Raw genomic sequence first — 12,997 nt, 5'->3', positions numbered from 1 at the left:
AACAACACTCCGTTACCCCGAACTGGCTAAACAACACTCCGTTACCCGAACTGGCTAAACAACACTCCGTTACCCCCCGAACTGGCTAAACAACACCCGTTACCCCGAACTGGCTAAACAACACCCGTTACCCCGAACTGGCTAAACAACACTCCGTTACCCCGAACTGGCTAAACAACACTCCGTTACCCCGAACTGGCTAAACAACACTCCGTTACCCCGAACTGGCTAAACAACACTCCGTTACCCGAACTGGCTAAACAACACTCCGTTACCCCGAACTGGCTAAACAACACCCGTTACCCCGAACTGGCTAAACAACACTCCGTTACCCCGAACTGGCTAAACAACACTCCGTTACCCCGAACTGGCTAAACAACACTCCGTTACCCCGAACTGGCTAAACAACACTCCTTACCCCGAACTGGCTAAACAACACTCCGTTACCCCGAACTGGCTAAACAACACTCCGTTACCCCGAACTGGCTAAACAACACTCCGTTACCCGAACTGGCTAAACAACACTCCGTTACCCCGAACTGGCTAAACAACACTCCGTTACCCCGAACTGGCTAAACAACACTCCGTTACCCCGAACTGGCTAAACAACACTCCGTTACCCCGAACTGGCTAAACAACACTCCGTTACCCCGAACTGGCTAAACAACACTCCGTTACCTCGAACTGGCTAATCAACACTCCGTTACCTCGAACTGGCTAAACAACACTCCGTTACCCCGAACTGACCAATCAAACCTTGGTTGTGCATCATTCCTCTTATTGTGTAAGTCGCTCAATTAGCCCATGTCAGCTACATTTTTTTAGATTGGTAAGTTAGTCTATCTAGATATCTAAACTTGTAGTAATCATGGCCGAATTACCGACCGAACATGAAGGGCACGTGCACAGGGGCCCTGACCCCCAGGGAGTCCTCTTTGTGAGTCACTCTCACTAAGATTTCATATTATCATGGCAAAATATGTAGAATTTCAGGAAATGTGCTTTAAAACGGCATGCAAAATTTCTCTCTACCCCCATGCCAAAATGTGTAGAATAGCAGGAAATTTGAGGTAAACCGCACAATTCTCTCTCAGCTCCATGACAAAACGAATAAAATTGCATTACGTTTCTTATAATATTGCAACATTTCTCTCCATCCCATGGCAATAAAATGTGTATAATTGCAGGAAAATAACTTTAAAACATATAAAGGTTCTCTCTGCCTTCAAGAGGGGGGCCACTACAATGTTTTGCCAATGAGATAAGCAAAAACATGCTGCATATGCATATCAGTGGGTGCATTATTTGGAACTTGGTGATGGCCGGGAGTGATTTGCACTAACATAGGAATAGTTACTATTGATTCACAGAGGATCAGTGGGTAGCCTCTGTACAGTACGTGCTGGGGGGAGAGTCATTCCTGTGTGTGTGTGTGTGTGTGTGTGTGTGTGTGTGTAAGAGTCAAGAAATAAGTGATCAATTGGGAAGTGTTTTTGCTTTATTGTATTGTAATTTTTGATAGTATTTATTGGTATAGAGATTTTGTCTGGTTTTGTTGTAAGTTAGTGAAATGACACATAGTTGGTTGAATTGTTCAAGTTGTTTGTTTCTCATTGAAGGTTTGTTTTTGTGCTTTTTCTGTGGAGACAATGTTTAACATGGTTGGAATAAATGGCTTTATAAATACATTTGAAGAGAATTTGGAATAACTTTGTTTTCATGTTTATGTTCCTTCTGAAGAGACATGCAGCATATACTTCAACATACTGTAGAAGACTGTCCTTACTCAACTCTACATGGAGTACAAAAATGTGCTATATAGAACCTAAAAGGGTTCTTTGGCTGTCCCCATAGGATAACCCTTTGAAGAACCATTTTTGGTTCCAGGTAGAACCCTTTTGTGTTCCATTTGGCTGGGGACAGCCAAATAAACCTTTTGGAAGCCTTTTGTGTTCCATTTGGCTGGGGACAGCCAAATAAACCCTTTGGAAGCCTTTTGTGTTCCATTTGGCTGGGGACAGCCAAATAAACCTTTTGGAAGCCTTTTGTGTTCCATTTGGCTGGGGACAGCCAAATATATCTGTTGGAAGCCTTTTGTGTTCCATTTGGCTGGGGACAGCCAAATAAACCTGTTGGAAGCCTTTTGTGTTCCATTTGGCTGGGGACAGCCAAATAAATCTGTTGGGAGCCTTTTGTGTTCCATTTGGCTGGGGACAGCCAAATAAATCTGTTGGAAGCCTTTTGTGTTCCATTTGGCTGGGGACAGCCAAATAAATCTGTTGGAAGCCTTTTGTGTTCCATTTGGCTGGGGACAGCCAAATAAACCTGTTGGAAGCCTTTTTGTGTTCCATTTGGCTGGGGACAGCCAAATAAATCTGTTTTTGTGTTCCATTTGGCTGGGGACAGCCAAATAAAACTGTTGGAAGCCTTTTGTGTTCCATTTGGCTGGGACAGCCAAATAAACCTGTTGGAAGCCTTTTGTGTTCCATTTGGCTGGGGACAGCCAAATAAATCTGGAGCCTTTTGTGTTCCATTTGGCTGGGGACAGCCAAATAAATCTGTTGGAAGCCTTTTGTGTTCCATTTGGCTGGGGACAGCCAAATAAATCTGTTGGAAGCCTTTTGTGTTCCATTTGGCTGGGGACAGCCAAATAAACCTGTTGGAAGCCTTTTTGTGTTCCATTTGGCTGGGGACAGCCAAATAAATCTGTTGGAAGCCTTTTGTGTTCCATTTGGCTGGGGACAGCCAAATAAAACTGTTGGAAGCCTTTTGTGTTCCATTTGGCTGGGGACAGCCAAATAAACCCTTTGGAAGCCTTTTGTGTTCCATTTGGCTGGGGACAGCCAAATAAACCCTTTGGAAGCCTTTTGTGTTCCATTTGGCTGGGGACAGCCAAATAAACCCTTTGGAAGCCTTTTGTGTTCCATTTGGCTGGGGACAGCCAAATAAATCTGTTGGAAGCCTTTTGTGTTCCATTTGGCTGGGGACAGCCAAATAAACCTGTTGGAAGCCTTTTTGTATTCCATTTGGCTGGGGACAGCCAAATAAATCTATTGGAAGCCTTTTGTGTTCCATTTGGCTGGGGACAGCCAAATAAACCTTTTGGAAGCCTTTTGTGTTCCATTTGGCTGGGGACAGCCAAATAAATCTGTTGGGAGCCTTTTGTGTTCCATTTGGCTGGGGACAGCCAAATAAATCTGTTGGAAGCCTTTTGTGTTCCATTTGGCTGGGGACAGCCAAATAAATCTGTTGGAAGCCTTTTGTGTTCCATTTGGCTGGGGACAGCCAAATAAACCTGTTGGAAGCCTTTTTGTGTTCCATTTGGCTGGGGACAGCCAAATAAATCTGTTGGAAGCCTTTTGTGTTCCATTTGGCTGGGGACAGCCAAATAAACCTTTTGGAAGCCTTTTGTGTTCCATTTGGCTGGGGACAGCCAAATAAATCTGTTGGAAGCCTTTTGTGTTCCATTTGGCTGGGGACAGCCAAATAAATCTGTTGGAAGCCTTTTGTGTTCCATTTGGCTGGGGACAGTCAAATAAATATGTTGGAAGCCTTTTGTGTTCCATTTGGCTGGGGACAGCCAAATAAACCTGTTGGAAGCCTTTTGTGTTCCATTTGGCTGGGGACAGCCAAATAAATCTGTTGGAAGCCTTTTGTGTTCCATTTGGCTGGGGACAGCCAAATAAATCTGTTGCAAGCCTTTTGTGTTCCATTTGGCTGGGGACAGCCAAATAACCCTGTTGGAAGCCTTTTGTGTTCCATTTGGCTGGGGACAGCCAAATAAATCTGTTGGAAGCCTTTTGTGTTCCATTTGGCTGGGGACAGCCAAATAAACCTGTTGGAAGCCTTTTGTGTTCCATTTGGCTGGGGACAGCCAAATAAATCTGTTGGAAGCCTTTTGTGTTCCATTTGGCTGGGGACAGCCAAATAAATCTGTTGGAAGCCTTTTGTGTTCCATTTGGCTGGGGACAGTCAAATAAATATGTTGGAAGCCTTTTGTGTTCCATTTGGCTGGGGACAGCCAAATAAACCTGTTGGAAGCCTTTTGTGTTCCATTTGGCTGGGGACAGCCAAATAAATCTGTTGGAAGCCTTTTGTGTTCCATTTGGCTGGGGACAGCCAAATAAATCTGTTGCAAGCCTTTTGTGTTCCATTTGGCTGGGGACAGCCAAATAACCCTGTTGGAAGCCTTTTGTGTTCCATTTGGCTGGGGACAGCCAAATAAATCTGTTGGAAGCCTTTTGTGTTCCATTTGGCTGGGGACAGCCAAATAAACCTGTTGGAAGCCTTTTGTGTTCCATTTGGCTGGGGACAGCCAAATAAATCTTTTGGAAGACTTTTTTCTAAAAGTGTGCTGCTGGCCATGGACCACAGCAGATGAGAACACACACGTATACACATGAACATGCACACTAAGGCTGAGTAGTGGGTTACTCCTACAGTGTAGGTTAAAGAACACCTATGAGGTGACCTGAGCTGTCAGTGTTGATAAAGGAGGTTAAGTTAAACAGAGTAGTCTAGCTCTGGTGTGTGTGTGTGTGTGTGTGTGTGTGTGTGTGTGTGTGTGTGTGTGTGTGTGTGTGTGTGTGTGTGTGTGTGTGTGTGTGTGTGTGTAGAGGTATGTGACAGGTTGTTTGGCCTCTCGCGTCTCCTCCAGCTGGACCCACTCACACAGATGACCTACTGCCCAGAGAAGAGTGGGGTTGGCTGTGCTGGAGTGTAGCGGGCATCTCCATGATGACTGTTGGTGGTCACCTATCTCACTCTCACTCTCTCTTCCCTCTGTAGTGTTTCTCGTTAAGGTGTCATGTTTCTGCTCCTCAGTGGGGTTAAGGACTCCTCACACCTGCTCACAGCTCAGGGAAGAGAAGAGCCCGTTACAACACACAGACACTCAGACAGACACAGTGCTTTGTAGAGAAATGTGTGTGTGTGCGAGCAAGTGTGTGGTGTGTGCGTGCAAGTGTGTGCGTGTGTGTGTGTGTGTGCGTGTGTGTGTGTGTGTGTCAGCTTGACTTTCCCCAGCTTTCTCTCCAAGACTTTGCCACAGACAAAATGTAAACACACTCTTACTCTCTACATCTCTGTCCCTCTTTCTCCCTCGCTCTCTTTTTCTCTCTCTGTATCTCTCTCTCTCTCTCTTGGGGGTTAAGCAGACAGCGCCTTTGAGGGTCTGTTTTTCCTTAACCCCTTCTCTCCTGTGTTAGAGAGCACTGAAAGGAGGAGAGGGGAAGCAAAGAGGAGAGGAGAGATGGAGAGGCCCCTGATCCGTCTGTCACACAAACAAAGTGAAGATAAATCACACACTCCTAGAGGAATGTTCAGTTACACTTCTGTAATAATATAACAGGGTTCTCCAGACAGAGAAATTACACAATCAGGTTATGAATAAGAAATGTCTCTCTGTAACTGTTGAGACTATCAAACAGCGGATAGTGTGTGTGTGTGTGTGTGTGTGTGTGTGTGTGTGTGTGTGTGTGTGTGTGTGTGTGTGTGTGTGTGTGTGTGTGTGTGTGTGTGTGTGTGTGCGTGTGTGTGCGCGCGTTTGTGTGCGCGTGTGTGTACATTGCAAAAGTTGAGTGTTCAGTCTGGAAACTGTCTTAAACACATTGGTCTAGCTGGGAGATGGATGAACCATATGATCAAAGAGCCTAAGTGGTGCTTATCGTTATCTCTGCCTCCCTACCCTTCTCCTTCCTTCACTCCCGCTCTTTCTTCCCCTCTCCCTCCTCCATCCCTCTCTGTCTTCCCTTCTCTCCCTCCTCCATCCCTCTCTGTCTACCCTCTCTCCCTCCTCCAACCCTCTCCGTCTACCCTCTCTCCCTCTCTCCCTCCTCCATCCCTCTCTGTCTACCCTCTCTCCCTCTCTCCCTCCTCCATCCCTCTCTGTCTACCCTCTCTCCCTCCTCCATCCCTCTCCGTCTACCCTCTCTCCCTCCTCCATCCCTCTCTGTCTACCCTCTCTCCCTCCTCCATCCCTCTCTGTCTTCCCTCTCCCTCCCTCTCTCCCTCCTCTATCCCTCTCTGTCTACCCTCCCTCCCTCCTCCATCCCTCTCTGTCTTCCCTTCTCTCCCTCCTCCATCCCTCTCTGTCTTCCCTCTCCCTCCCTCCCTCTCTCCCTCATCAATCCCTCTGTCTACCCTCCCTCCCTCCTCCATCCCTCTCTGTCTTCCCTCTCTCCCTCCTCCATCCCTCTCTGTCCACCTTCTCTCCCTCCTCCATCCCTCTCTGTCTACCCTCTCTCCCTCCTCCAACCCTCTCCGTCTACCCTCTCTCCCTCTCTCCCTCCTCCATCCCTCTCTGTCTACCCTCTCTCCCTCTCTCCCTCCTCCATCCCTCTCTGTCTACCCTCTCTCACTCCTCCATCCCTCTCTGTCTACCCTCCCTCCCTCCTCCACCCCTCTCTGTCTACCCTCCCTCCCTCTCTCCCTCCTCCATCCCTCTCTGTCTTCCCTCTCCCTCGCTCTCTCCCTCCTCCATCCCTCTCTGTCTACCCTCTCTCCCTCCTCCATCCCGCTCTGTCTACCCTCTCTCCCTCCTCCATCCCTCTCTGTCTACCCTCTCTCCCTCCTCCATCCCTCTCTGTCTACCCTCCCTCCCTCCTCCACCCCTCTCTGTCTTCCCTTCTCTCCCTCCTCCATCCCTCTCTGTCTTCCCTCTCCCTCCCTCTCTCCCTCCTCTATCCCTCTCTGTCTACCCTCCCTCCCTCCTCCATCCCTCTATGTCTTCCCTTCTCTCCCTCCTCCATCCCTCTCTGTCTTCCCTCTCCCTCCCTCCCTCTCTCCCTCCTCCATCCCTCTCTGTCTACCCTCCCTCCCTGCTCCATCCCTCTCTGTCTACCCTCTCTCCTCCTCCATCCCTCTCTGTCTACCCTCTCTCCCTCCTCCATCCCTCTCTGTCTACCCTCTCTCCATCCTCCATCCCTCTCTGTCTACCCTGTCTCCCTCCCTCCCTCCCCCTCCCTCTCTGTCTACCCTCTCTCCCTCCCTCCTCCATCCCTCTCTGTCTACCCTCCCTCCTCCATCCCTCTCTGTCTACCCTCCCTCCCTCCTCCATCCCTCTCTGTCTTCCCTCTCTCCCTCCTCCATCCCTCTCTGTCTTCCCTCTCTCCCTCCTCCATCCCTCTCTGTCTACCCTCTCTCCCTCCTCCATCCCTCTCTGTCTATCCTCTCTCCCTCCTGTGTGTGTGTGTGTGTGTGTGTGTGTGTGTGTGTGTGTGTGTGTGTGTGTGTGTGTGTGTGTGTGTGTGTGTGTGTGTGTGTGTGTGTGTGTGTGTGTGTGTGTGTGTGAGTGTGTGTGTGTGTGTCAGCTTGTGTGTCAGCTTGACTTTCCCCAGCTTTCTCATCCCTCTCTGTCTACCCTCTCTCCCTCCTCCATCCCTCTCTGTCTACCCTCTCTCCCTCCTCCATCCCTCTCTGTCTTCCCTCTCTCCCTCCTCCATCCCTCTCTGTCTACCCTCTCTCCCTCCTCCATCCCTCTCTGTCTTCCCTCTCCCTCCCTCTCTCCCTCCTCCATCCATCTCTGTCTACCCTCTCTCCCTCTTCCATCCCTCTCTGTCTACCCTCTCTCCCTCCTCCATCCCTCTCTGTCTACCCTCTCTCCTCCTCCATCCCGCTCCGTCTACCCTCTCTCCCTCTCTTCCTCCTCCATCCATCTCTGTCTACCCTCTCTCCCTCCTCCATCCCTCTCTGTCTACCCTCCCTCCCTCCTCCATCCCTCTCTGTCTTCCCTCTCTCCCTCCTCCATCCCTCTCTGTCCACCTTCTCTCCTCCTCCATCCCTCTCTGTCTACCCTCTCTCCCTCCTCCATCCCTCTCTGTCTACCCTCCCTCCCTCCTCCATCCCTCTCTGTCTTCCCTCTCTCCCTCCTACATCCCTCTCTGTCCACCTTCTCTCCCTCCTCCATCCCTCTCTGTCTACCCTCTCTCCCTCCTCCATCCCTCTCTGTCTACCCTCTCTCCCTCCTCCATCCCTCTCTGTCTACCCTCTTTCCCTCCTCCATCCCTCTCTGTCTTCCCTCTCTCCCTCCTCCATCCCTCTCTGTCTACCCTCTCTCCCTCCTCCATCCCTCTCCGTCTACCCTCTCTCCCTCCTCTATCCCTCTCTGTCTTCCCTCTGTCTACCCTCTCTCCCTCCTCCATCCCTCTCTGTCTACCCTCTCTCCCTCCTCCATCCCTCTCTGTCTACCCTCTCTCCCTCCTCCATCCCTCTCTGTCTACCCTCTCTCCCTCCTCCATCCCTCTCTGTCTTCCCTCTCCCTCCCTCTCTCCCTCCTCCATCCATCTCTGTCTACCCTCTCTCCTCCTCCATCCCTCTCTGTCTACCCTCTCTCCCTCCTCCATCCCGCTCTGTCTACCCTCTCTCCCTCTCTTCCTCCTCCATCCATCTCTGTCTACCCTCTCTCCCTCCTCCATCCCTCTCTGTCTACCCTCCCTCCCTCCCTCCCTCCTCCCTCCCTCCCTCCCTCCCTCCCTCCCTCCCTCCCTCCCCCTCCCTCCTCCATCCCTCTCTGTCTACCCTCTCTCCCTCCTCCATCCCTCTCTGTCTTCCCTCTCCCTCCCTCTCTCCCTCCTCCATCCATCTCTGTCTACCCTCTCTCCCTCCTCCATCCCTCTCTGTCTACCCTCTCTCCCTCCTCCATCCCTCTCTGTCTACCCTCTCTCCCTCCTCCATCCCGCTCCGTCTACCCTCTCTCCCTCTCTTCCTCCTCCATCCATCTCTGTCTACCCTCTCTCCCTCCTCCATCCCTCTCTGTCTACCCTCTCTCCCATCCTCTCTCCATCCTCCCTCCCTCCCTCCCTCCCTCCCTCCCTCCCTCCCTCCCTCCCTCCCCTCCCTCCCTCCTCCATCCCTCTCTGTCTACCCTCTCTCCCTCCTCCATCCCTCTCCGTCTCCCCTCTCTCCCTCCTCCATCCCTGTCTGTCTTCCCTCTCCCCCTCTCTCCCTCCTCCATCCCTCTCTGTCTACCCTCCCTCCCTCTCTCCCTCCTCCATCCCTCTCCGTCTACCCTCTCTCCCTCCCTCCTCCATCTCCTCCATCTCTCTGTCTTTTCTTATCTCCCTTCTCTCCCTCCTCCATCCCTCTCTGACTTCCCTCTCTCTCCCTCTCTCCCTCCTCCATCCCTCTCTGTCTACCCTCTCTCCCTCCTCCATCCCTCTCTGTCTACCCTCTCCCTCCCTTCTCTCCCTTCTCTCCCCCCTCCATCCCTCTCTGACTTCCCTTTCCCTCCCTTCTCTCCCTCCTCCATCCCTCTCTGACTTCCCTCTCTCTCCCTCTCTCCCTCCTCCATCCCTCTCTGTCTACCCTCTCTCCCTCCTCCATCCCTCTCTGTCTACCCTCTCCCTCCCTCCTCCATCCCTCTCTGTCTTCCCTCTCCGTCCCTCTATAATAATGTATGTTCTATAAATTCAAATTCTACGGTTTAAAAGCCCTAAGAGTGGTAATGTCATTAAGCTGGTCATAGTTACGAGCCCCAGACTCAGGCCAGTAACCCCAAAAGAGACCTTATGGCTGAAATAGTCTTGGTTGTTCTGGAGTAGATCTTAACATGGACACAAGGCTGTCAGGGAAAAGAGAGGGCAAAGAGCACAGGGGTGGGTGTACGTACGAGCAGTTGGCATTGTACGAGCAGGCGTATGTGTGTTGTAGTTGTACTGTAGTTGTACTGTTAGCCTGTACTGAGGCAGGTGGACTGAAACGGGGAAACAAGATTTAATTTTAAGGCAAAAAAAAGCTGTTCAGGTAGATAGTTTGAAATGACTCAAATCCTATAAAATCCTGTTTTCTGAACACGCACACGTTCAATCATAGAAATAGAACCCATTTCTATGAATCTGATCTTGTCACTGTTTGCACACTCAGCTTTCCCAGAACAAATGATTTGAGCATTAAGGGCTGCAGTCACGTGCAGAGGGAACAACAGTTTAGCTCCATTACAGGATGCTGATACACATTACAGGATGCTGATATACATAACAGGATGCTGATACACATTACAGGATGCTGATACACATTACAGGATGCTGATATACATAACAGGATGCTGATACACATTACAGGATGCTGATACACATTACAGGATGCTGATACACATTACAGGATGCTGATATACATTACAGGATGCTGATACACATTACAGGATGCTGATACACATTACAGGATGCTGATACATATTACAGGATGCTGATACACATTGTAGGATGCTGATACACATTACAGGATGCTGATACACATTATAGGATGCTGATACAGATTACAGGATGCTGATACACATTGTAGGATGCTGATACATATTACAGGATGCTGATACACATTGTAGGATGCTGATACACATTACAGGATGCTGATACACATTATAGGATGCTGATACAGATTACAGGATGCTGATATACATTACAGGGTGCTGATACACATTACAGGATGCTGATACACATTACAGGATGCTGATATACATTACAGGATGCTGATACACATTACAGGATGCTGATATACATTACAGGGTGCTGATACACATTACAGGATGCTGATACACATTACAGGATGCTGATACACATTACAGGATGCTGATACACATTGTAGGATGCTGATACACATTACAGGATGCTGATACACATTGTAGGATGCTGATACACATTACAGGATGCTGATACACATTATAGGATGCTGATACAGATTACAGGATGCTGATATACATTACAGGATGCTGATATACATTACAGGATGCTGATATACATTACAGGATGCTGATATACATTACAGGGTGCTGATACACATTACAGGATGCTGATACACATTACAGGATGCTGATACACATTACAGGATGCTGATACACATTGTAGGATGCTGATACACATTACAGGATGCTGATACACATTGTAGGATGCTGATACACATTACAGGATGCTGATACACATTATAGGATGCTGATACAGATTACAGGATGCTGATATACATTACAGGATGCTGATATACATTACAGGATGCTGATACACATTACAGGATGCTGATATACATTACAGGGTGCTGATACACATTACAGGATGCTGATACACATTACAGGATGCTGATATACATTACAGGATGCTGATATACATTACAGGGTGCTGATACACATTACAGGATGCTGATACACATTACAGGATGCTGATACACATTACAGGATGCTGATACACATTACAGGATGCTGATACACATTGTAGGATGCTGATACACATTACAGGATGCTGATACACATTATAGGATGCTGATACAGATTACAGGATGCTGATATACATTACAGGATGCTGATATACATTACAGGATGCTGATACACATTACAGGATGCTGATACACATTGTAGGATGCTGATACACATTACAGGATGCTGATACACATTGTAGGATGCTGATACACATTACAGGATGCTGATACACATTGTAGGATGCTGATACACATTACAGGATGCTGATACACATTGTAGGATGCTGATACAGATTACAGGATGCTGATATACATTACAGGATGCTGATACACATTACAGGATGCTGATATACATAACAGGATGCTGATACACATTACAGGATGCTGATACACATTACAGGATGCTGATACACATTATAGGATGCTGATACAGATTACAGGATGCTGATACACATTACAGGATGCTGATACACATTACAGGATGCTGATACACATTGTAGGATGCTGATACACATTACAGGATGCTGATACACATTATAGGATGCTGATACAGATTACAGGATGCTGATATACATTACAGGATGCTGATATACATTACAGGATGCTGATACACATTACAGGATGCTGATATACATTACAGGGTGCTGATACACATTACAGGATGCTGATACACATTACAGGATGCTGATATACATTACAGGATGCTGATATACATTACAGGATGCTGATATACATTACAGGGTGCTGATACACATTACAGGATGCTGATACACATTACAGGGTGCTGATACACATTACAGGATGCTGATACACATTACAGGATGCTGATACACATTACAGGATGCTGATACACATTGTAGGATGCTGATACACATACAGGATGCTGATACACATTGTAGGATGCTGATACACATTACAGGATGCTGATACACATTATAGGATGCTGATACAGATTACAGGATGCTGATATACATTACAGGATGCTGATATACATTACAGGATGCTGATACACATTACAGGATGCTGATATACATTACAGGGTGCTGATACACATTACAGGATGCTGATACACATTACAGGATGCTGATATACATTACAGGATGCTGATATACATTACAGGATGCTGATATACATTACAGGGTGCTGATACACATTACAGGATGCTGATACACATTACAGGATGCTGATACACATTACAGGATGCTGATACACATTACAGGATGCTGATACACATTGTAGGATGCTGATACACATTACAGGATGCTGACACACATTATAGGATGCTGATACAGATTACAGGATGCTGATATACATTACAGGATGCTGATATACATTACAGGATGCTGATACACATTACAGGATGCTGATACACATTGTAGGATGCTGATACACATTACAGGATGCTGATACACATTGTAGGATGCTGATACACATTACAGGATGCTGATACACATTGTAGGATGCTGATACACATTACAGGATGCTGATACACATTGTAGGATGCTGATACAGATTACAGGATGCTGATATACATTACAGGATGCTGATACACATTACAGGATGCTGATATACATAACAGGATGCTGATACACATTACAGGATGCTGATACACATTACAGGATGCTGATACACATTATAGGATGCTGATACAGATTACAGGATGCTGATACACATTACAGGATGCTGATACACATTACAGGATGCTGATACACATTGTAGGATGCTGATACACATTACAGGATGCTGATACACATTATAGGATGCTGATACAGATTACAGGATGCTGATATACATTACAGGATGCTGATATACATTACAG

This window comes from Oncorhynchus nerka, linkage group LG13 (genome assembly GCF_034236695.1).
Source record: "Oncorhynchus nerka isolate Pitt River linkage group LG13, Oner_Uvic_2.0, whole genome shotgun sequence".
NCBI lineage: Eukaryota > Metazoa > Chordata > Actinopteri > Salmoniformes > Salmonidae > Oncorhynchus > Oncorhynchus nerka.
The sequence above is the reverse complement of the archived record's forward strand: the minus strand, read 5'-3'. Positions refer to the sequence as shown.